At 43.6% G+C, this 26,208-nt stretch overlaps 1 long non-coding RNA gene across 1 annotated transcript; it reads left to right on the top strand.

The window, feature by feature from the left end:
• Positions 1-1,368: 1,368 nt before the first annotated feature.
• On the top strand, positions 1,369-25,889 carry LOC309365378. Its single transcript, XR_014166076.1, has 3 exons — positions 1,369-6,724; positions 11,269-11,379; positions 25,713-25,889. It is a non-coding gene; the product is annotated as an uncharacterized lncRNA (long non-coding RNA).
• Positions 25,890-26,208: the final 319 nt, after the last annotated feature.

The raw sequence follows: 26,208 nt of genomic DNA, 5'->3' as shown, positions 1-26,208 counted from the left end.
AAGTTCTTTTCTTGTGGCTTCCTGGTTTTCTGACCAGGGGAGTAGAACGATGTAGCCCTAGGCTGTACCCCTGAGAGGGGTTTATAGTTCTCTGGGGCTGTGTGGTGATTGGCTGCAGAGTTAGTCAGGTTACATACTTCAGGTTAGATACGCTTCACGTTACAGACTCCGCTAACCCATTAGGGTTCGACTGCAGTGGTACCTCGGGTTACAGACACTTCAGATTACAGACTCCGCTAACCTGGAAGTAGTACCTCGGGTTAAGAACTTTGCTTCAGGATGAGAACAGAAATCATGCTCTGGTGGCGCGGCAGCAGCGGGAGGCCCCATTAGCTTAAGTGGTGCTTCAGGTTAAGAACAATTTCAGGTTAAGTACGGACCTCCGGAACGAATTAACCCGAGGTACCACTGTAGTAGGGAAGTTGTCTAGGGGCCTTCTCATGACATGAGTGGGAGTGTTTTAACTTTTATCGTCTGCTTTGCAGGTGAAATATGAGACTAAAAATAATCCCTTATAGTATTCCCCACTTTTATTCCAGCTCTGCTCTCAATTCTGCACAGTTTTCTTCCTTGTGCTAATGAAGTCATTATTACTGTACTGCCATGTTCCCCACCTTTGCCAGCAAAGCATTATGATGGATTGGCTCTAAGGGGTTTAAAATGTGATCCTGCCTGCCCAGTAGTTATAACTCGGGAACAGGATCACTTTGGAATAGCTCTCCGTAGCTCAAAAGCTTGTACATTCATACAATAGCAAGAAACTGTCCTAGGGGGAAATGATCTTACCTATTTTGCATATCTGCTCTCAGAAGCCAGCATTGTCTTTACTAACTGTGCAGTGAAACACCAGCCTCTGTAGCTCCAAGGATGGCATTATCTCTTTTTAACCACAAATTGCAATCAACTTCCTCTTGTGATTTCCTTTCAATACCCATATAGAATGTATATAAACAAGATCGGCAGACAGAATTCTAACTGGAGCCCGCAAACTCCATTCAGATTAACGAAGGGCTGAAGAGTCTCAGACAATTCAGTTTGCCATACATTATCCAGCCAGTACAGAGGCATTGTGTTTCAAGAACCGTTGACTCTCAGTCAAAGTGAGATGGCCAGCAGTTAATTAAAATATAACCTAGCTGGCCACAGAAACACTGTATTAGCTTTTCCAACTGTGTCATTTGACTTGCAGTTGAATGATGACATAGGGCCAGTTCACATATGGCCACTCTGTTCGTTGCTGGCATTTTTCTTTCCCTTTTTTGGAAAGCCAATCACACAGCGAGCATGGCAGACAGGTAGTCTGAAATGTGCTGACGATATAATAATAATAATAATGTATTATTTATACCCCGCCCATCTGGCTGGGTTTCCCCAGCCACTCTGGGCGGCTTCCAACAAAACACTAAAATACAATAACCAATTAAACATTAAAAGCTTCCCTAAACAGGGCTGCCTTCAGATGTCTTCTAAGAGTCTGGTAGTTGTTTTTCTCTTTGACATCTGGTGGGAGGGCATTCCACAGGGTGGGTGCCACTACCGAGAAGGCCCTCTGCCTGGTTCCCTGTAACTTGGCTTCTCGCAGCGAGGGAACTGCCAGAAGGCCCTTGGCGCTGGACCTCAATGTCCGGGCAGAATGATGGAGGTGGAGACGATGAACAGAGTGAACATTTTGCTGTGCAATTCAACCCACATCAGGAAAGTTTGAGATGCCGTGCCAGAATTGTGACTTCTACTTGTGATTCGGACAACTTGTTCAGCTCATATGTGGTGTGGTCTGTTTCAGAAAATGTGGAAAGTTGTTTCCAAAGTAGTCATTTCATTTGCCCATTACACTCAGAGCCTATTCCAGAAGTATATGTAATATATACATCTCTCTATGGGTGTGGGGGCATGTTAAAAAAATTCAAAAGTGTATTTTTTGTCACTATGTAATTAACATCTAGCATCCAGCTGGCATAATTTTCCCACATTCTCAAATATATGAAAATGAGAAAACTTGTTATTGTAGCTAAAAATGCATTGTGAGGCATACATTCATTGCACCACCATCCTCATGTGTGCGCAGGGAGGGAACTGATGCAATTCATAATGGTTTAGCACATTTTATCCATTCCTGTCCCAGTACAAATACCCCTGCATTTCCTGCACGTGAATGCTTCCACTTTCGTGTTCCTCCCACCCACCCAAAGTTGTACCATTGGGCTATGCACCCATACAATTATTATTTAGCAATACATTGACTGTGGGGAGATATGATAGCCATCTTCAAATATTTAAAGGGCTGTCACATTGAAGATGGAGCAAGCTTGTTTTTTTCTGCTCTGGATGGTAGGACCCAAACCAATGACTTTAAGTTACAAGAAAGGAAAGGGCCTATGCTGTGATAATGAAGTAGATTGTGACGATCACACACAGGGCCCCCGGACGTTTGACGGTCTATTGACCCTGTGCCACCACTGCGATTGCTTTTTCCGCTGCCACCACTCCGTATCTCACAGGGACATACGGAGTCCAGTCAGTTGTTAACATAAACAAATAATCAAGTTTATTTTTAAATGCAGGAACAAGCTTATGGTTACAGTTAATTTTTCTCTTGTCAGTTTCTTATTCTTAGTTCCTAACAACTCCAAACTGATTATTCCAACTATCTGTCTGACTCCACCTAACAATTCCTCTCACTTTCTCACAATACAACTCTACCAACCCACACCTAAACCTCCCTCTTCCTTCTTCAACTCCCAAACATCAACTTCAACTCCCAAACCTCAACTCAACTCAACTCAACTGACTTTCAAAACCTCCCACTCTAACTTTTATTCCCCCCTTGCATTCTCACTGGCCAATCACATCACACCTATTTTAATCCTTTCCTTATGACCCATCCTAGGAGGCAAACGCCACATAGATCAACAGAGCTGAACTTGGTTTTGAAGTAACTTCTGTTTAACAATTTGAAAACTTTGCTTCTCAGCAAAGGAGCCTGATGGACAATGATAATGATGTTTTATTTATATGGATCAGGTCAATGGCCCATTGAGCCCAGCATCCTGTTCTCACAGTGGCCAATCAGATGCAAGCTGAAGTCAGTTCACAAGCTGAAGTTTCCAACAAGTTTGTTATCTCAGGTTGCAAGCTATGACTTTGTCCCTGATAGCAAGGACAGTGAGCACTTAGTGGCTGGCAACTTAGCAATTTCTTCTTTTTCTGAAGCTAAAACCAGCATCTTAGAATTGATGGAGCACTTTGGCACCACTGCCCGTTATCTAACCAATGCAGTCTTAACATTTACAAGAGGCTGGGGTAGGGGGTGGGCGTTAACCAACCCCAAAAGTACTTCACTCCTAGTTATAGCTTGAGCTTTAGGATCCTGCAACCTTTGTCATATTGCATAAACATTCTTTAATGGCTGCACTTGGATCAGGATGAAATCCATCAATTAGCAGAGATAAGCATGCTATCACACTTATTTGGGCTATTCCTGTAAATCTTTACTTAATGATCTATTGGGCACTGTAAAAAAAAAACACCACAATTGCATTTTCAATGACCGTTAATTTAAGTGATCAATTCCTTTAAGGAATACTTTAATTGCAAACTGTAATACTAAACAAAGGTAGCAACCTGCATCATAAGCAAGTGTGTGGCCAAGACTGTGCTGCTGTTGATGTGTTTGTTTGTTGTTGGTTTTTTTTTTAAAAGTGGGATGCTCAGGATTGCCAAGATGCAGGTTCAGACTCACCTTGAAGAAAAACCGCATAGTGACTGCAAAGCCAGTGAATCAAATGATAGCAGGAAGTTTCCTAAATGGAATGCTGGAAGGTTCTCAGAAATCAAAGCATGGAGCATCACATGGAAATTAAAAGACCATTTCTCAACACAGAAAATTTAGACCCACTCACTTGTCTTAGATGTTCCAGCCACTTTCAGCTGTTAAAGATTGCTTCAGATATCAGAAGTGAATTGTGAATCTGTTTTTGCAGGTTTCCAGTTTTGAGGGGATGGTGGGGAAGAACTTGAAATAACTCCCTCATGGCTTCCTCTCTTGGATCTTACATAAAAAACGCAAAGACCCATACCCTATTCAGACATTCAAAAGCCATTGAGTAATAAAGAACTCTTCTCTTTGGCAATCACTCATAACCAAGTAAGATTGTTTTCCATAAACATGGTTTGAACAATGAGTCCATAAGTGACTGTGGAGGCCAGTTCTAGATCCACATGTCCTTCCACAGTGGGGACATTGGTTTCCAGGCAGAGGTTGATCATGGTGCAGGTTTACCAAGCGTGCCTTCCTCTTAGCACGTTACTCCCTTCCGTCGTGAGTTTGAGGGTCTTCAAAGCCCATGACACCTTTGGTAAAGGCTGTTCTCCAATTGGATCGCTTGCAGACCAGTGTTTCCCAGTTGTCAGGACAGTAGGGACACATAACAAAAGAGGGGACAGGACCTTTCAGGAAGAAGAGGAGCATATGCAAACCACTGCATGAGGCAGTTACAGGGGCAGTTAGGCTGGTGAAGAGGTCCTCACTTGTTCACCTTTCCCTCTGATGAAGCACGTAGGGATTTCTCCCTCCCAACCTACCTAAACTGTGAGAAATCTTTATCTGCCACACAGTTATGAATGTCATGACGGTCACCTTCAGGTCAAGAATTGACAAGTATGACAGCAAGTGAGAACGAGCAGAGTCTGAAGAGCAAGTTGTGGCTCTTTGTGCTCAGTGGCCAAATGCAGCTCCACAGATGAAATGTCTGGTGCCTTAAACTGGAAATAATATGGGCCATCGAGAAAATATTCCTTTCTCAGAGCGTGGGCAAGGCGGGAGAGCCACATGAGGTTCAAAGGTGAGCTTTTTAATCACCAGTGCCTCTCCAGGCAGCAAAGCACCCAAGCTGTGCTTGATCACATAGTTCAGATTTACCATATCTGTTGTTTTGGATTACAGCTCAGCCCTATCCATTGCTATCATGTGTTACTTTGGAACATCCTCTAGACAACCCTACTTTGCTTAAAGGCATAAAAATGTCTTTTGCTGACTCATTAGGACTTTTTATCATCATTACTATGATCTTTAAATCATTTTTGCATGCAGCAAATTTGGAATTAACTTATTGTAGACGAATGACCATTAAGTAAGGGGGAAATTGCCTTACTTCTGTGTGCCTTAGCAACAGTGATTTTGCTCTCCTGTTGCCATAACAACTGCAGCCTGCACATCAAGGTCACCAAACCCACTTTGCTTTCTGCCTGCAGCTACATCTGATGCCTTCCCTCTATGCCTCCTTTTATTGTAGATTTCATGAAGGATGGCTTGTTAGGAAACACACTTTTTCCACCTGGCATGTAAAGCAGACATAGGAAGACGAGGGTTTGCTGAACCATATTTAAGCACCTGATGTCTTGAGTAGCACTGATATGGTTTTAACCGGGAAACGGCCTCAGGGCGGGTGGGGAAGATCCTCAATTCAATATAATTCCTTTTAAAGTAAAGCACAAGCAAATCACATAAATCTAAACAAACAGAGATGGAAATTGAATTTGCAATTTACAACATGAAACGTTAAGTGTAGTTTCCCCCTCCAATTAAAACCATTAAATTATTCTCTCTACTGAACACTGGAAACTGCATTATACTGGCTTAGACCAGTGGTCCATCTATGTGGTATACTGAGTGGAAGTGGCTGTTAAGGGTTTCAGACAAGGTACATTCCTAGCCCTGCCTGGAGATGTTTGGGATGGACTCTGGGACCATCTTCTGCATGAAAGGCAGATGTACTATCACTGAGCTATGCTCCTTCCCCAACTAAGGGAGGAATCAGTGAGCCTTCCCTTTTATTTGGCTGTCTTGTTTCACACATTACAGAAAATTTGTTACTCTCTTAGTATAAACTGTTTCCTCTCAAATCACCTCATGTATGGGGGTATCTCATATTTGCATTCATTTTTTTAACCTACCATGGCACCACCCTGGCTTGGCAATCCTTTCTCTCAGGTTGATTAGAATCTAGGCTTTTGGAGAATGCAAATTCTCACTTTGAAAAAAAATATTAGGTAGGTCTTTTGGAGAGCCAGTGTGAAGTAGTGGTTAAGAGAGGTAGTCTCGTAATCTGGTGAACCGGGTTCCCATCGCTGCTCCTCCACATGCAGCTGCTGGGTGACCTTGGGCCAGTCACACTTCTCTGAAGTCTCTCAGCCCCACTCACCTCACAGAGTGTTTGTTGTGGGGAAGGAAGGGAAAGGAGATTGTTAGCCGCTTTGAGACTCCCTGGGATAGTGATAAAGCAGGATATCAAATCCAAACTCTTCTTCTTCTTCTTCTTTTGACTAGTCTGAAGGATACACAGAACACCCATCAAATGTCACATGGGTGGTGTTTGGGACAAACTGAAAACTAAGAAAATATCTACCAAAAGAGAATATTTAAATTATTAAACTGGGAGCTTTTCCCCTCACCCGCCCCCGCCTTCCCATCTTTCCACGGTGGTTTGCAACAGCTCATCATGGATGTCAAGGTTTCCACAGAAGGATGAGAGAAGGAAAGTGGGAAATGTATAATGTAAGGGTCTGTATGCAGCCAGCAGGCTCATTTGCATATGGTTCTGTGGAGAGGGAGTTGAGAGGGTGGAATTTTCAACTTGTGTGACAGTTGAAATGACAGTTACAACAGTTTTCCCTAAACTGAGGGCTCAGGCAGTGTGTAAGGGGAGCGTTACCTGAACACCTCAAAGTAAGAATGAAAACTCAGCCTCGCCTCATCACACTTCCATGCTGAAATTCAGGTTCATCCAATAAAATTGGCTCACAGGACTTTGGGGGACAAACAAAGGAAAGTACTTATTCGCACAACTCATAAATGGTTTGTGGAATTCACATCCACATGATGCAGTGACAGTCGCAAGCTAGAATGGCTTTAAAGCAGGGGTAGGGAGGTTCAATCACTGAGGTCATAGAGAGACACCCACCTGGTGATGCCACATGCCTGCAAGATTTTGTGTGGCAGCTACTTGGAAGACGGTATTCAGTGAGATGGAACCTACTTTATGGAACACACTCCCTTCTGATATATGCATGTGCCAACAGTTGATTGTTTTTAGCGCACGTTTAAATCGCTTTTGTTCAGGCAAGCCTTTGGGAGTGGCGATGCTTCCTTTTATTCTGATTTTGTAGGTCCTTCAGTTACTTTATATTTATCTTTATGTTATACTTTGTATTTTGCATTGTATTCCCAGTAGTGCTGAGGAGATTGTTCCATCAGCACAAGCATTTTTGCTTGTCCGACAGAACGATCTTCTGTCTTCTTCTTCCATGTGTCTTACTGGCGGTTCTCCTGACCCTCTAGAACAGATCTGGGTGGGGAGCATGGGGACATGCAGAAGGAGGAGATGGGACAGTCCCATTGTGCTAAGGGAAATCGTTGCACTGACTTCCACTTGGGCAATGACGTAGTTGCTTTTAATAAGATGCAGACCGCTTGGAAACCCTTTGCATTAGTGGTCTATAAATTACTATCAATCGTTAAAATATATAATAAATAAATAATCTTCATGGGAATACCAGCTGCTGCGGACAAACAGTGGGAGCTCTCTATTGACTTCATATCCTACTAGGCACTTTATGAAATAACCAGGGAAGTAGGAAGCTGGGCTTGTTCTGATACGGCAATGTTCATACACGTAAAAGGTTTTGTCTTTGTTTGGCAGGGTGGGTGGGAATTGTTTTGAGTGAGTGACTAAGAGTTTGGTGTGAGTGCTAGAGGTCAGGGCCCACTAGTACACATCCAGTAATGTTCAAGGCCAGACGCAAAGCTTTTAGTGGTTGCGTTGCAGTAGATAGTTGCTTGAATGCTACAATAGGCTGTAAGCGTGGATGCCAACTCAGGCCAAGGCTACTAAATGTGTTTAAAGTAACAAACCCATCTCTATAAAATTCACGCAGACAACCTAGGAAACCCTAGCACAAGCACATGGCAGGAACATAATGTGGGGTCTACTTAATAATGGAAATTCCAGAGAAAGGGTTCATGTATCTTCCACATCAAATTTTAAATCTATTTCCTTGTTATTCATTGGATAGTTTATCTTTGCTTATTTGAATTAGTTTTTCTTCTGGATTTATGAACTTGCTAGAAAGGATATGTGTATATGTTGAGAACGAGTTAATAGTATTTTTAAAAATAATAATGTTGTATCTTATTAGGCTTTTTAGAAGCATTTTTCAAAACAAGACTCGAGGCAGCACAGAGAGCATTTAAAACATGCAGAAATTTAAAAGCAAACCAATGGCCTACAACAATTATCATGTAATACTAAAACCACACACCCCTATAAAAATAATCAGAGTCATCAATAGCAACAGTAACCTACTAACAAAATGCTGATCAAAAAATTGCAGCATTCAGTTGCAATAATTTCTGAAGGACTTGGCTGAGTTCAATATGAAAAATATATGCTATGATAGAACCAAACTCCAACACTTTAAAAAGTCCCATTGACTTCACTGGAGGAGTTAATTCCATGCTTCAGTTTTTACCACAGAAATCAATGGGACTGAATATGTGGTGTGTACACAACCAGCACAGTGGCAAGAAGTAGTTCAATGACTAAGTAATCAAACAAAAAATAGCTGAATGGCTAGTTAAACACCTTTTCATATAGTTAGATGGTAATTAGAATTGATTTATGAACAATAGTTCAAACTGCCTAGCCAAACTACTTTTGGTGATGATTGACTACTACAGTTTAATTACTCAGAACAGCAATTACTTTCATTCAGGTGGAAGGGAGCTAATATTTAAATTATTCATAATTTATTATCATACTGAAAACTGTGGATGAAATCCAGTGTTAGTCATGCTCAGAGAAGATCCAATGAAATCCAGTGACTTAAGTGAGGTCTGCTCTGGGTATATTACCAGATATCACCTTGTATAAGAAGAATACAGGCAAATTTGCAGGTACCAGCAAAGAGTCTTCCATAGAATCACAAAATTGTAGTGTTGGAAGGAACTCCAGGGGTTCATCTAGTCCAGCCCACTTCAATGCAGGAATTTTAACTAGATCATACACAACAGATGACCATCTAACCATTGCTAAAATGTCTCTGATGATGGAGATCCACTGTCTCCCAGGGGAGTCTGGTGAACAGTTCTTATTGCACACCAAGGCACCCGAGCCACAAAGTTCCCAGGAGAACAATAAATCACACTGACATTGAGTATTTTGGTTTATGGGTTCAAATAGGCCACAACTTTATTGGTTACAGATGTGAGTGGTTTGGCTTAGGCATTGGGGTGAAGCCAGGCTATATCTTGACTCCTGCCCGTCTGCAGAGAGTCCACTTAAGGGTAAACCACCCATGGGGGCACCCTATGACTTACATCAAATAGGGACACCCCAAGGGTCCCCATAGTTCAGGCTTCAGACAGGATTCGCACCCCAGATCCCTTTAACAGGATACCCTTACTGAGGAGGGACAGGCGAAGGTCTCCACTGTTGAACAGCTCTTACCATCGGAAAGTTCTCTCTGGTGTTTAATTGAAATCTCCTATCTGTATCTACTAAGAAATAAGTCCCATCAATACTGGCCTAGTTGTGCCCATTTTCCTCCAAGGATGGGATGAGAAATCTCCTAATTTAGCATAGTGGGGAGTACATTTTTGTCATGCTTATCTTCACAGGGTTACTCTCATTCCCATATCCCAAGATATCATATTGAAGATTGGCCCATTGACTGATTGCCTGCCCTGCTCCGTTTGACAATCAGATAATGTTTCCCTTCCTTTCAGGCTCTAAAAAAACAAGTCTTTTTCGTGACATATAAGAACATGATTTGGGTAATAAGAAAGAGCCTTCAAAAGCTTTTTGCACATTCCACTTCAGGGCTTCTTTTATTCTGTAACAAGTTTCCATTCTTCAGACACCACATTACCAGCCTCACTTAAACAATCCCATTCTGCATTAACAATTACCGGGCTCTTTGCCTTCGTTAAGAGGAACAGCTAAAAATGAAGGGCAACTTTCCTGGCTGCCTCCACATGCTCGGTTCCTCAGTGGCTCATTTTGTTACATGGAGGGGCCTCCTGTCTCTGCAGGTACGGTGATTCATAGCTGCTCCAAAAATCTACTCTGAATGGTCTCCATGACACTGCTCATTCTTATCTGCCCCGTCTTGCTGCCCTATGGACTTCTTCTAACTTGACAACAAAATGACAAGTGAAACACCATCATTTGAATTCTCACTCCATTTATCAAAGCCCTATTCAGGTATTTGTTTCTGTCCCATGGTGACAGTCCAGCTAGCACAATCCCCTCAGCAAAACACCAGCAATGTCCGCCAGCTGATGTAGGATTGACACAATCTGAAAGGAGCTACCTCAACATATGTATAGTTTCATCCATGGGATGGATAGGAATCCTGGCTAAGCAGAATGAGGCAATCAGATGCCAGCTAGGAGTGTGGTCAGTGCAAGTGTGTTGGCAGGAATCTTACATACAATATGTTAGCATTCTGTGCTTTTGCAACAACTGTGGGATGTGTTGGGATACAACTCAGCTTGCGCTGTAGGCTGACATATCTGCATGGGAAGAGTAGATACAGAAGAACCTCCAAACCTCCTAGACTATCCCACTTGTGCTGACCTCTTGCTCTTCCTTCAGTGTTAGACTGATACTCTCAGAGTTGCTAGCTTTTCTACGTCCTGCTTCTTCTTCCTTACCTTGGGAAAGGAAGCATCTTTGTGTGTTTCTCCTGCTGAGATGAAAGAGCAAGTGTGGCTCTTTGCATCTTAGTTACATAGAACTGGGATCTTATCAAGTATGTGCTTTCTGCAATAAATAAATATGTCTTTTTTATTTACTAATCACATTCTGATGGTAAAGTGCTCCTCCAACAAGGATTGGGTGCTCTGTTCTGTTCAAGTTCTGAAAGCACCAACAATAACCTCACACACAAAAAGCAGCAGTCTTAAATTCATTATTTCTATCTTTCAAAGTATATTTCTATACTTTCTCAGAAATGGGGTTTGAGGAAAGATAGACAATGCCTTGAGGAAGAAGAGAGGCTGAATAGTGCTTCCAGGGCAGAAGGGGTGAAACTCTTCTCAACAATTAGCCAAACTAGAATGCATCTAATTTGCACAAGCTATTTAGAGTACAGATCTCAGCCTTACTTGGCATGGAAAAGGAAATGTGTCTTTGTGTGTGTACCGAACCCGCAGAGGTAGGCATATATCATTTTGCACAGAAGTTAAAGAAAATGCATTTTCTGGCTCAGTTTTGCAGGTGGAAAAAAGAATGCACAATTTTCCACAGCCTGATCTTATGTGGTGCTATCGCTCCAAAGAGGTATATCCTGGTAGCATCTCCAGGGCAGCTTGCAGCATCTGTAAGCTTTTGTTTAGACAAGTCTTTATAAACATTCTTCACATAACAATGAAAACGTAAAAGAGGCCCAAATGAATGTGTTGCTGTGACTGGTTTGTGGAACAACCTTGCTAATGTGGCAGCTCGTATAAAATATTTATAACCCACTGAGTACCATCTATTACAGCATGCAGCAGGAGATGGGGGGAGAGAACAGCAACATCAGCCTAGCATCTGCACACTCACTGGTGTCTGGAGAGAGGGGGATATTTTTAAATCAAGCAGGGATCTAATGTATGCGACTGTCGTGTGAATTTCTTCCAGGTGGATGCCAGAGGAAGGGTGTGCAGGCAGGCATGGTTCAAACAAGAGAAGTCTCTCTCTCAAAAAAGTGAGAGACAACAACACCAACGAAGACAATCCATGCATTGTTGGACTACAACACCCATCATCCCTGACTACTGGGCATCCTGGTTGCGGCTGGTGGGAATTGTAGTCCTCCAGGAGGATGAGCAATACTTTGGCCACCTCATGAGAAGAGATGACTCCCTGGAAAAGACCCTGATGTTGGGAAAGATGGAGAGCACAAGGAGAAGGGGACGACAGAGGACGAGATGGTTGGACAGTGTTCTCGAAGCTACCAGCATGAGTTTGACCAAACTGTGGGAGGCAGTGGAAGACAGGAGTGCCTGGCATGCTCTGGTCCAAGGGGTCACGAAGAGTCGGACACAACTAAACGACTAAACAACAGGAGGATGAGCATCAAGCTGTGATGAGATACAGGAGGCAGGTGGAGGAAGATACATATCGGAGGAGGCAGCGATAAAATGAGTATTAGTCCTTGAAACATGAAGCTATGGCTGAGAAATAGGTAAACAGGATAAATTTCAGTTGACTTATGAGTGCACAAGCCATAGGCCAGGGCATAATTCAACCCGCTACGCACATTCTCTGTAATAAAACTACCCGATATTTCAAGCTGCCAGCACACAATACGCACAGTCTTCAAAGGAGCACATAATCAAGAGTCAATCATATTCTTAAATAATCATAAAACAGGCAGCAACGATCAGATATCCAGCAAGCGAGGTCCGTACACAGAAGCAGCCTTCGTCACACAGAGCCACTGTGGGGGCTAACGATGCTCATCTTCACCCCATTCAACTGACTGAAGGATAAGGGGGTCAACAAACAATGTAAGTTGCACAAAGGGATTCAAACCGAGGGAGGTATGATGCTTCAGCCTGTACAAAATGTCAAACCAGTAGAACCAGTATTCAGAATTGAGTGGAACCAGTGAAAGCAAGCCAACTCATAGGGAGATTAAGTGAGAGGAATTGGGGATAGCACAATGTATTAACCGAGGCTCCCTAAACCCTTTCATAAGACCTGTGTCTGTAATGGATTGGGCTGGGCTTCTAATTGTCCCCTGAAAGGAGCCAATGCCACCCCAAAGGGATATTCTATCCCCTAACTTTAAAGCTCATTTCAGTTAATATAATTATGAGGCGATGGGAAGTTTATCCCTGTCCTTGTTTATGATATTTCTGGACCTCCACAGAAGTTCATCTAACAATAATAATAAATTTTATTTATATCCCGTCCACCCCAACCAAAGCTGGGCTCAGAGTGGTTAACAACAGTAAAATAATACAGCATTCTAAAATCAATTCATTATAAAATCAGTTCAAATCAAATTGATGGCAACCATTGGGCTAGAGTTCTGTGAGGGTTACCAAAGGGGGTGGGGGTCAGGCTGTGCCTTGGCCAAAGGCTTGGTGGAACAGTTCTGTCTTGCAGGCCCTGCAGAAAGGTGTCAAGTCCCACAGGACCCTAGTCTCTTGTGACAGAGCGTTCCAAAGCCGAAAAAGCCCTGGCTCTGGTTGAGGCCAGCCTAACCACTCTGTGGCCTGGGACCTCCAAGAAGTTTTTGTTTGATCACTGTAAGGTCCTCTGTGGGACATACCAGGAGAGGCTGTCCCATAGGTACGAGGGTCCTAGGCCGTATAGGGCTTTAAAGGTTAAAACCAGCAATCTATAGCAAGAGATTTCTAAAATTCTGAATACAATGCAGCAGCAGTTTTAGAAAAAAGAAAAAATACCTAAAAATAAAAATGAGCCTTATCTGGAAAGGACCGAAACATTAATTGCAATTATTTCGAGAAATACGGTTGTTTCCACAGTGATACTCACAGCTAATGAGGTGGAGATAAATTAAGCCCCGGCCTGACAGATCTTTTACAGGGGGAGGAACATCTGGCATTCAAGAGCTACACCAATCAGGTCTCAGATTAATCTCTGCAAAGCAGCACGTTTCTCCCTTGCTCACTCTCTCGCTCTCCAGTCATGACTGCTGGTTCAGAAAATAGGTTGTTGAGTGAGCCACTGCAGAAATCTTCCTGTCATGAAGAACTCATTAGGTCAGCAATAAAGTGATTTATCAAAGTTTTGGATAGCAGCCACCGGCTTTGCCTGTACAACAGATTCAATTGTGATGCTTAAAAGCAAAAGCTTTACAAATTGCCATTATAATCTCATAAGTATGCCTCCTCCATAGACAGGTTGCTCCTGGCCACTGAAGTGGACCAGGCAATACAATCCTTCTTGACCTCTATTATGCATTGTCACCCACCCAGATGTGCTCCATCAAGCTAAGTATTCATATTTCAAATTCTGATGAAAAGGAGATTGTGCTGGGGGAGTTCCTACGAGGCAAGAGATACTGAATAGCATATTATTACCTTCTCTCGAATGAACAGCATTGCTATTTTGTTTTGTTTTGTCGAAGGCCTGTAAAGTATTGAGGAAAGGAACAGAGAAAGCATATAGGGGAAAGCTCAACCACAGGCAAATATTCATTTCATACACACAGAGAGGCTTGTACACAGAGAATATTTGATTTATCCTTTGCTACAGAAACACTGCATACAGCTCTGATGTCCCATATTCTCCCAAGCTGGCAAGAGTTCTGTGTACCTTTAACACATATACATGCATGCATACAAAAAACAAATTATGAAGTGAAGCACATAGCCCATCCTAGGGACTTGCACACGCAACAGTTCTTAGGATTGGCAAAGGTGAAGTGCTCCTTTCCTTGGAAGGATGGGTGTTTGATTGACGCATTCATGTCTAACATCTCAGGCAGATCCACAGGATTATTTGTTCCCAAAATGTCAGATCCCCACGGGTCCCAAACCTTGAGATCCAGAAGCCCTGCATTTGGTTGGTAGCATTTTGCCATAAAAGGGAGCTACTGAAGCCTTATGCCTCTTAAGTTCTCCTCTTGCGCACCTGCAAGGCATCTAGCCAGAAGAAAATACTGCCACCTGCTACATGATGTGGCCCAGGCTGATTGAGCTGTTTCCTCATCACTAGTGGGTTTTCAGGTTTCTACGGAAACTTACTTTGCTCTTAAATCTGAACAATTCTTACTTCTTTGTTTAAAGGCTTCTTTAGTTAAAAGCACTCTGTGTGCAACTGCCATCTATGCCAATTTACTTCCCCCACCTTTTTGGCTGCCTGCTACAGTTCTACACTGCTGTAGGTTCTGTTTTCTTCATTACACCTTGATAGACACCTCTTGGATCTGAACCTTTAGTCTGATAGGACCAGGGCATTAAGAACTTGCAGGTGCATCAACCTTGGTACCGCATCAATGGAGAAGGTAAAAGGTAAAGGACCCCTGATCATTAGGTCCAGTCGTGGTCCACTGTGGGGTTGCGGTGCTCATCTCGCTTTGTTGGCCAAGGGAGCTTCTGGGTCATGTGGCCAGCATGACTAAGCCGCTTCTGGCGAACCAGAGCAGTGCATGGAAACGCTGTTTACCTTCCCACCGGAGCGGTACCTATTTATCTACTTGCATTTTGACGTGCTTTCGAACTGCTAGGTTGGCAGGAGCAGGGACAGAGCAACGGGAGCTCACCCCGTTGTAGGGATTCGAACCACAGACCTTCTGATTGGCAAGTCCTAGGCTCTGTGGTTTAACCCACAGCACCAGCCACGTCCCAAGTGGGTGGCGCGTCTCCATTTCATCAATGGAGAAAGTGGAGAGCATTTCCAAAAGCCAGCCAATGAACTTCCCAAGAGTTCCATAGTAGGCACAACCTGGATGACCTTGAAGGACTTTGCCCATGGTCCACCTCACACAGCAGAGTGCCCCTCATGCTTGCCTTTCCTCTGACCCCCAGGTGAGAAGACAGGAGGGTGGAATGAAAGGTCAGAGATGAGCCTCCAAACACATAAATGCTCAAGAGAACCTGAAATTAGTTAGAAACCATCTCACCCATCCCAATTGTTTAATGTCAAAGGCTTCAGAGGCATAGATTCAATCAACAATGAAGAGGAAGCCAAGGAGTAAATGAATTAGAAGTCACACCTTGCCTGCCATTTTTCTTCCTGGGGTGAGACATATCATAAAACATTTACAGTTTCTTTGGTGCTAGCAATCAATGTAAAGTGCCATTTGTATACAGCTCACATCTTCCCAAACTAGGGGAAGCCCTGAAAAACCTTCCTAATGTCAAGCAGTAATTGCATTTTTATAACATTAATCACCTTTTATCATTACTTTTCAATTTGTTGAGTCAAATGCCACATTTGCTAGCATTAGGCTTCTGTACTGCCTCTGCATTAATTACACAGACAGATTGAATTTGTTACCATGTTGTTAAGACCCAGCACATAAATAAAAATAAGTGGACTTCCTTTCTCAAGGTTCTAATAATAGGTTAGGCCAAGACTCCGATTAGTACTTGTCACATCATCCAAAGAGTATGATGAAAGCTTCTGGGCAATGGGGGGAAATGGACTGTGAATTCAGAAATTATCCCTGCCATCTGAGGCAGTTCGTGGTGCACTTGAAAGACAAGGGTGGGGCAGTCATTACTATAGCAGGGCATCTTGCTGCTTTAGCTCTTTGGTTCCAGGCTTCTGGGGTGAAGAACTTCACTGGTGACTTCTGTGTTAAGAAGACGTTAGAAGGTTGGGACAAGGCGTTCCTGCCTGTCCCTGACAAATGCAGACCTATCACACCGGATGTCTTAATGCTGCTTCTGCCTCAGTTCTAGTTCCTTTGTTCTCCTTTATACAAGTCACAGTTGTTTTCTGCTGTTGCTTTGGTAGCATTTTATGGGCCATTCTGGCCCAGGCATGTTGCTGGATGCTGTCAGTCATGTTGTGTGGACACTCCATCTTGTTCTGGGTATACAGAACAGCTGCTTCACTGGCCATTGGGATACAGGGATACCTTTCGGCCCAGGCTACTTGTCAGTGGGTGACAAGGCAGGGGTTGCATTGGGAGGGACTGTTGCCCAGCTTTCATTGCCTGGAGGCAACCTTGCCTCACAATTTCGTCATCCACTTGGGTGAGACTGATTTCATCCAACAGACCGGAATCAAGATCCTTGCCAGCATGTTGAATCCGGACACAGGGTTCAGGTACGTAGTTGGTCTCATTGGTGCTCTTGGAGTGACATGTATGGAAAGTGGTTGAGCACCCCACCAGGGTGGATAGGGGCTACCCCCCTCCGCCCCCCAAAAAAGCCTGGTTAAAGCCTTTATTTTGTCTCACAGAGAGCATGCATGCCACATGGGACAATCCATTACGAGCTTCCCCACTTTTACTGGGATGGTGGGTGTCTACTTCTCTGTTATGGGTTGTAGCCTCTTCTTAGAGAGCTCTTTTTGAGCTATTGTTTGTTTTGGGAAGGGGGAAAACACACACATACAAAACAAGAATTTGCATTATTATACAATCGCTCATTGAATTTCTAAATAAAAGTCTTTCAGTTCTCCCCCCCCCTTTCGTTTGTTTGTTGTCTTAATCTTTTCTTTTTTATCTTTATGTATGTACAGTGGTACCTCAGGTTAAGAACTTAATTCATTTTGGAGGTCCGTTCTTAACCTGAAACTGTTCTTAACCTGAGGTGCCACTTTAGCTTATGGGGCCTCCCGCTCCCGCCGCACGATTTCTGTTCTCCTCCTGAACCAAAGTTCTTAACCCGAGGTACAATTTCAGGGTTAGCAGAGTCTGTAACCTGAAGCGTCTGTAACCTGAAGCGTCTGTAACCCAAGGTACCACTGTAAGTATATGTATTTGTATTTTAATTCAATAAAGATGTTTTGGGAAGGAGGTGAACTAGCTGGAACTGATTGCCTCCTGTGGCTGTTAGTCCAGGTGGAAAAAACAAGTTAGGAGCTGGCGGGATAGTCGTCTGAGGCAGAGGCGGGGGTTACTGGGCGTGCATTTAAATTTGGCATGCACACTGACCCAATGGGGCCATAGTGTGCTTGTCAAGTTCTTATGCCCAGGTGCTCAGAGCAAGTAGGTGGGATTCCTTACAATCCTTTTTTTCTGAGGCCACTGGCAATGCCAATACAGTAGTACCTCGGGTTAAGAACTTTGCTTCAGGATGAGAACAGAAATTGCACAGTGGTGGCCGGGCAGCAGCAGGAGGCCCCATTAGCTAAAGTGGTGCTTCAGGTTAAGAACAGTTTCAGGTTAAGAATGGACCTCTGGAACGAATTAAGTACTTAACCTGAGGTACCAGTGTAAACATGCCCAGGAGTATAGAGGGACTTTATCCCTCCAGTAATAGAGAGTCTCCCTGCCCAGACTATCTTTTTATCTGGTTAATCAGGTTACATGTTTTGTAGATCCTCTGAGCTGAAAGATTTTTAACAAACTATTCTCCAAAGTTGGTGTACTAATCTTCTTTAAGAGTGTGATGGCAATATAAGCATACAATAGAGTTGCAGCTACGTGAGAACACGCCAGGGAATTTGTAATAATACGAAGAGATAGAACTCTTCGTGATCCCAATATTTTCAACTAATTTATAGCATTCTCAGTCTTCTAAAAAAATAACATTATATAATTGTCTAATATTAAATATGAAATGTCTGACAAAGGTTTACTAGGAAAAATTATTATCTGGAATTCATAAGAGATTGCTGGAGTCTAAAAAGCACATGGATCGTAATTTTGAAATAAGATGGGAAAGTGTTGGGAACTCAATTATCTGAAGAAAAATGAGAAAATAACTGCTTCAGCTGTGTTTATGTGTGTAAATGTTTAAAGTTTATATTTCAGAGACATTTCACACCTGAAAGGATAAGAAAAGTTAGGACCAAAAAATAAAAAATTGTAGGATATATGGCACTGATAAAGCTGATTTCATGCATATTTTCTGGGATTATCCCAAACTCAAAGTTTATTAGAAAGATATTTTAGTACTATGAGCTGAGCCACTGATTGCTCCACTCACTAACCCTCTTGCTATTCCCTGACATTAATGCCCTGGAGCTCCACACAAAACTCTGCTGTTGTTTAAAACATATTTTTTCTCCCTTTCCCATGTCCTTTCCTTTCTCGCTGTACTCAAACCTCTGCTTGTGGTTCGAGGACCCGATCCCCGCATAGTGGAATGAAAACACACGGACACGTGATATAAGGTTAATGGGCAAGAAAAGGCCACAACTTTATTGATTACAGCAAGTGAAAAGGTATTGGCTTAGGCATTGGATTACGTCAGTTGACTCCACCCACTCGGAGAGGGGTGAGTCTAAAAGGGGGGTTTATTCACCAGTAGGTGGAGCCTGTTGATGCTAATCCAACTATAAGCTCTCCCCTGATGTCACCGAGGGTCGTGCCATGGCCCCCCGCCACGCAGGCATCGGACAGAATACACGACCGCCAGATTCCTTTAACGGAATACCCAAAAATTGAAGGCGTAGGCGAAGGGCCACACCTAGCTAGCTCTTCCACACACCACAACACTTTATTCCAATGCCTAACCTACCCACCAATACCACGAAAGTTGTGACTCGCGACGGGATGACAAAGAATGAGGCCGCATGGCTGGCACAGCAGTGATTTGCGCTGCCGTCCACGCCCCCTCGAAGGCACCTGGTTGGCTGCTTGCCCGTGGGCGTGGAGCCAGCCAGGTGAGTGGGAGGCAGGGGGCTAACGCCCGCTGTTTGAGGCAGAGACCGGCTCCCGCCCACAACCACTCCCCTCTTTTGCAGGAGGAGAGTCTTTCTTCCATTCGTCATCTGCCACATGTGAGAAAAATAAAGGATGTGGGTCCTCAAACATTCTCTAGTACTTTACTCAAACTTCTGCTGTGGTTTAAACCTACAAACCTACAATTTTCCTCTCAGTTGCCTCCATCCCTGCTTCACTCAAACTTCCGTCATCGTTTTAAACTACCACTTTTCCCCTCTCAGTGTTTCCCTCCCCCAGCCTTCTCACACCCATGGCATGGCCACTGTTCTTGTCCAACCTGCCTACTCTTGTACTCCCCTCCACTACCCTGACTTTGTGTAATTCTAGGATTGTTATGGGGATGCGGGTGGCGCTGTGGGTTAAACCACAGAGCCTAGGACTTGCAGATCAGAAGGTCGGCGGTTCGAATACCCACGACGGGGTGAGCTCCTGTTGCTCGGTCCCAGCTCCTGCCAACCTAGCAGTTCGAAAGCACGTCAAAGTGCAAGTAGATAAATACGTACCACTCTGGTGGGAAGGTAAACGGCGTTTCCATGCGCTGCTCTGGTTCACCAGAAGTAGCTTAGTCATGCTGGCCACATGATCTGGAAGCTGTTCGACAGTGGAATTTGCTGCCAGGGAGTGTGGTGGAGTCTCCTTCTTTGGAGGTCTTTAAGCAGAGGCTTGACAACCATATGTCAGGAGTGCTCTGATGGTGTTTCCTGCTTGGCAGGGGGTTGGACTCGATGGCCCTTGTGGTCTCTTCCAACTCTATGATTCTATGACTCTATGATTAAGCTGTACACCGGTTCCCTCGGCCAGTAAAATGAGATGAGCACCGCAACTCCAGAGTCGGTCACAACTGGACCTAATGGTCAGAGGTCCCTTTACCTTTAGGATAGTTATGAGGTACTACAAATTCTTAAATGAGGCTGCACAGTGACAGCCTTACATTTTAATGTACATTGAAAGAAATTAGGTGTTGTTGTTTTTTAAAAAAACCATGGAAAATTCCAGATACAGTGGTACCTCCAATTGCGAATCGGATCCATTCCGGAGGTCCGGCCGGATCATAGGTTTTCGCAACCCGGGGATCAGTGTTATACGCATGTGCGCAGTGGTAGACCACTTCGGAGCATACATGTGTGTCAAAACCCGATCAATACTTCCAGGTTTGCCACTTTTGCAACCTGAAGCTTACGTAACCCAAAGGTTGCGTAACCCGAGGTGCTATTGTATGCCACAAGGGGGGGGGGATCTAATTATATGAAATCCTTCATAGATCAAAGTAGCAGCTTCCATTTTCAGGTGGCTTAGTCCAATCCCGTATCTAATACAAGGTTCGCCAATGTGATGACCTCCAGATATTGTCATGGTCAATAGTCATGGATGATGGGACTTGTAGTCCCAGAAACATCTGGAGAACACCACGTTGACTAAAAAGAGAGAGAACCCGCTGTCTTTGAAAGGTTCGCTTGAGCTAAGTTTTCAGTCCCAAAGCTGTTTGAAATAGCTCAGTTTGTGCATTAGCATAACATTCCTGGTTTTTTTCTCTTCCATATTTCTAATGTTGGCAACTGATCCTGTTTACAGTATTTAGCCATCTGTATTCTCCCCACAACTGGCAGTGTTATTATCAAACATCTATCCTCAGTTTCAACATAGCAATTCACATATCCTAATAATATAGTTATGGGGTCACTAAAAGGACATCACAACAGCACCCTCAGTCACTCTCCCTTGCTCCTCCCAATTCTTAATTTTTTAAAAATTGATTTTTTTGTTTGGAGGTGGTGTTGCCCAGTTTTATTTTTGTTTGTATCTTGTTTATTTTGGGGTGCATACAGGAGTTTGGGCTGGGGGGGTTCTAAGCATCACCATTTTCCCCTCTGTGAAATGGGTATATTTTTGGTACCCGCAACAGTTCCTTAGCTTTCCAAATGTGGCCCTGGGCCAAGAAAGGCTAGCGATACCTGCTATGGTTAAGGACATTATAGAAATTTCATATTTTGCAATATTCTCATGCAAAACAAAATATTCTGCTATTTTTGTGCCATCTTACACTCTGGCCAAAAATGTTTCATGTTTTAGAATTACTGTGTTAACTTGGCTCCAATGCGTTTTTAAAATTATAATAAGATTATTTATTTAAGGGAGCCAACTGGGCTCTATTCTAGGTTGCTCCCTATGCAGAGAAGCACAGATGACATTCATGACTAGGGCAGGAAAAAACCAAAGCTTTAGACTCTAAAGCTGAGAGTGTCGTTTTTATAGTAGTTTTCAAATGCTCCAGATTCTGATTTCCCCCACTCCCTGTGATTTTTTCTCTGTGTCTCTCTGTCTCTCCCTCTGCAGCTGCAACATATTTGCAATTTGTTTTATCTCATATATTACCAAATAGTGTATGAGAGACAGAGCTGTTCAGAACGTGACATGCAGGGGAAGCAAAGGGTGCTGGGCAGTGATATAAAGGGCATCATTGTTACAGGGCTCCAAAACGTAACCAAGTATATTCTGTAAGCTACAGTCCTCCCCTGGACGTCGCAGTCAGGAGCTGCATACATAATTAACACCACCGAAAGGACAGGGCTGGTTTGCGTTCGCAAACCACACATGGATTTCAGCACCGAATAACGTTTCCAGAAAGCGATGCAAAACACAGCACCGCACGAAGCACAAAATAGGGCAAGCAAGGAATTCGGCAGCAGCTGAGGACAAATTATGCAGGCGGCTGGGTGCTCAGCCAAAGGGGCGAGGAACTGTTATCGACCGGGTATGTAGAGTTTCTGGCCAACGTGGGAATCAAAGTGGTGACAGGGAGCTGAGAAAGGAAGAGATAATTTGGCACTATTTCCCGCCTCTTCCTTCCCTCCATTTCTTGTGGAGAGAAACCAGCCACGCCAGTAGGAAGGAACACTGCAAAACACTGACAGGACTGGCAGTTCCCCGGGAAAACTGGGTTTGAACAGGACACGTAAATATTGGTTTGCCCATGGGAAAATAAAAACCTATGGCAGAAACAGTTTTGTGCAATTAGGCCGATGGGAATCGTAGTCTATATTGCTGTCTGGAAAATTTGAAGGGTCCCAGCTTAGGGAAAGCTGACCTGCACCCTTATTTGACCCAATGTTTCTCTCAAAAAATAGGAGGTAGGGCAACAATAAACACTATATTTCTTATTTCCAGCAGAAAAACAAACAAAACCCAAAGACCTGTAATATATGAAAAAGCAGTATTGCTTTACATTCCTATCGGAACCACCATTTCCATATGCATTTCCCACTTAGCACATATAGCCACTTCAGCTCATGAGAGAATCCTTTCCTATTTTATTTAAGCATTCGGGCAAAGCATGCTTCATATCTGTCTTTGGCCCAACATCCTTCCATGACATGGAATGACAGCCGTTGCTCTTGCATCTGACAACGGAATCAAGCAAATGCCAGCCTGTCATAGTTCAATTCACAGTGGACAGATGGTTTATATATGAATAAAATGAAACCCCAAAGAGGGCTGAGTAGACTGTCAAAAGTCCACATGGAGAAGGATGGCTAAAGAGTTTGACATGAACTTGAGGAACCTATCATTAAGTCATGCTTCTCCTGTGGACTCATTTAACCCCAATCCAGCAAGGGAGACACATTTGCAAAAACAGGTTTCCATGCGTGCAGCTGATTTGACTGTACCTGCAGACTGTACTGCAATGGTCACCAAGGCTCCCCTGATCTGACTGGAGGTTTGTTTTTTTTCCATTTGGATAGGGATATCCATCCTATCCACACCCGCTAGCAGATGTGCATGGCTCGAGTTATCGTGTGGCCTCGGGCAAGCCACATTTCCTCAGGTCACCATCTGTGACATTGACAGCTACTGCCCTGGCAAGGCTGTTGGGAGAAAGAAGACTCTGCAAACATTTTTCAAATCAAAATGCTTCACTTAAGAAATAAAGCAATCAACTAACAGCCTGGCTACATATTCCAGTGTGCAATGCTGGGAGCAGAGTGGGGGACCACTTTCACCCCAAAACAAGGTGGGATCGCCGTCAAAATCGAGACCCATCCAACCAAGAGCTGGTTTGTTTAAAACAAGGAGGCGGTGTTGGTGCATCTTTGAAATCCTTTCATTTGGCTACTGTCAGTGGTGACACTGATGCATTGAATTGTGCCTCAGGCGCTTCACTTGCTCCACTTGGTGTTTGCTACCATGTGGGAAGCTAGGCCTCCCAGTGGCGTAGCGTGGGTTATCAGCACCCGGGGCAAAGCAAGTAATTTGCGCCCCCTAACCCATGGATTTGCGCCCCCTAACCCGTGGATTTCCCTAACCCCCAGATGTTGCGCCCGGTGCGCCCGGCCCCCCCTGCACCCCCCACGCTACGCCACTGAGGCCTCCACAACAACTGAGGGCCAAATCAATATATGGTTTCCATAGAGGCTGCTGAAATTTCCTTTGATGAGACATCAAAGTGATGTTGAAAGTCATTTTTTAATATCGTCCAGACTAATCAAATAGAAGAAGAAGAGTTTGGATTTGATACCCCGCCTTTCACTCCCTTTAAGGAGTCTCAAAGCGGCTAACCTTCTCCTTCCCTTCCTTCCCCACAACAAACACTCTGTGAGGTGAGTGAGGCTGAGAGACTTCAGAGAAGTGTGACTAGCCCAAGGTCACCCAGCAGCAGAGACTCTTCATGCTAGGACGACACCATCCTAGCAAGATTCTCCATGCTGATAGCTATTAGGTTTAACTGAGAGAAAGGTACCTTTCAGACACTTCAGTCATGGAGTTACTTCATGGGATTCCTCTCCCACTCCAAGCCTCTAAGAAACTAGGAAAGGTTGAAAGGAAATAGTGCCCCTATTTTAGCTAGAACAACAGCATCAACAACAACCACAACCTTGCACTCTCTCCTGCTGCTCCGCAACTTGGACTGCATAACACCTTTCTTGGAAGTCCCACCTACCTTGGGGTGTGAATGAAAGGAGCAAAACAATTTGTTTTTGATCCTAGACAGACTTGAGAAAGCAGCTTTGCTTGCTCAGATGGTGATAAAACACTGGGCTATTGTATTGGTTTTATGGCCAGCGCTGTCTTTGATGCAGAGTAACTTGGAGACAATGTACTGAAGGGAATATTTTCTTTCATCTTTTAACATCCAATGGCAATCCCAAGAAGTTAATTGCAATGGGAAAATGTCATGCAAAGGTAAAATGAAATAATGCTTTCTGATCCTGAGTAATTCATTTGACCTGCTCAGTTGCCTGCTGTCTCCTGGCAGGTTGTTGCTCCTATGGTAATATGATCTTCAAGATTGTGGGCTTCACCATTCTAGGGAGCAAGATGTTAGACTAGATAGACCTTTGCTTTTCCAATCTGAGCTGGAAAGAGTGTGGTAATCTCTCAGACTGGTACCACTACAGAGATTTCATCTATTTGTCCTTTCAGTGACCAAACTGCTGGTGCAAGGGAAAATATAGAAAGGAGAATTCCTGGATGCCAAGATCCAATATAGGCTGTTAGACCTTTTAAATATGCTCTTGTGAGTGCCAAAAACTTCCCTCTAACATAGAAAAACACCATGCATTTGGTAATTTAAAAATGGTTTACTTACCAACTCTCCAATGGTCACATTCATGTGCTTTTCCGTACAGCATTCATAAAAAGTTGCACAGGAAGTAACACTTAGTTTAGTTCCAAAGTGGAGAAAATTCCTAAATTACGGGTATAGAAACTCAAGAGTGGCTTGTGAGAGCCATGCAGCTAAGTTGAAGGAATCAGCTTAGCTTCTTCACATGCTGAGTTCATCAGGAGACTGGAGGAACAAAGGCTTGATAAACCTAGTTCCTGCCAAGGTGAGCTAAGCCTGGCAGGACAGCTTACTCTGTGGTCTTAACCCCTTCATGCATTAATTTGGTCTTAATCCAGATCTGCACCCTACATTAAAAGCCCTGTTGTACTACTATAACAGTCTTGGCTTCCACCGAAGTATCCTAAAAACTGTAGTTTGGTAAGGGTGCTGAGAGTTGTTAGCAGACCCCTATTCCCCTCCCAGAACTACAATTCTCAGAGTAGTTTAACAATCCCATCCCACACACCTAGGTGACCTGCATCTTCCTTGTATTCAGTCACCAGGTCTGAGGTTCCCTACTGATGATGTAGCTGAACACACACATGCACACACACCAATTCATGCTGCAAAAGCATACAAATTCTTTTAATTTAGTATCCGCTTTCCAAATATAAATTAACAGCTGTATTCACAGTATGTCATCCAACTAATTCAGCTACTTGAAGAAGCCTGTTAGATCTCTCGGTGCACCGAGCAGCCTCTTCCTCTGATCCATTTTTCCTTTTCTTCTCCTTTTTAAATTTAGGGTGAAACAAGATTGTTCCAAGAGTCCAGCACAGCAGGTAAACTTGCTTTATGTTGCCTGTATGCTTCCCTGCAGCCAAGCGCATTTGCACATCAACAGTATTGCTTTGCAGCAGGGCTACCCAGTGACATTATCTTCAAAAGTACTTCAAGGCCAGTGGAACGCTGCGGGGAGCTCTGCTTTTTTTAAAAAAAAAAAAGCAAGAGCCAGGAATAAAGGAAACCTCACAAAACTTATTTATGAATTTCCTTGGCAATGTTGATTCTTTTACCAGCCCTAGCAATAGTGATTAGGGTGGGAGTTAGCAGAGATTCAGGACTGCACCAACTCAATTTGCCTGGTCACCTTGCTGCGCATCAAAACATTTCAGCATCCTTGGTGTGCTTTGGGAAATGTTTGACCGCTGCAGAGGGCACTGAAATCTAAGGCTATGATCTGGTTTCTGTCCCTTCTCCTTGCACACTGTATTTTTCAGCTGCAGGTTTTCAGCTGTCAA

The sequence above is a fragment of the Podarcis melisellensis genome (assembly GCF_964234715.1).
Source record: "Podarcis melisellensis genome assembly, chromosome: 2".
Taxonomy (NCBI): domain Eukaryota; kingdom Metazoa; phylum Chordata; class Lepidosauria; order Squamata; family Lacertidae; genus Podarcis; species Podarcis melisellensis.
The sequence above is the reverse complement of the archived record's forward strand: the minus strand, read 5'-3'. Positions and strand labels throughout refer to the sequence as shown.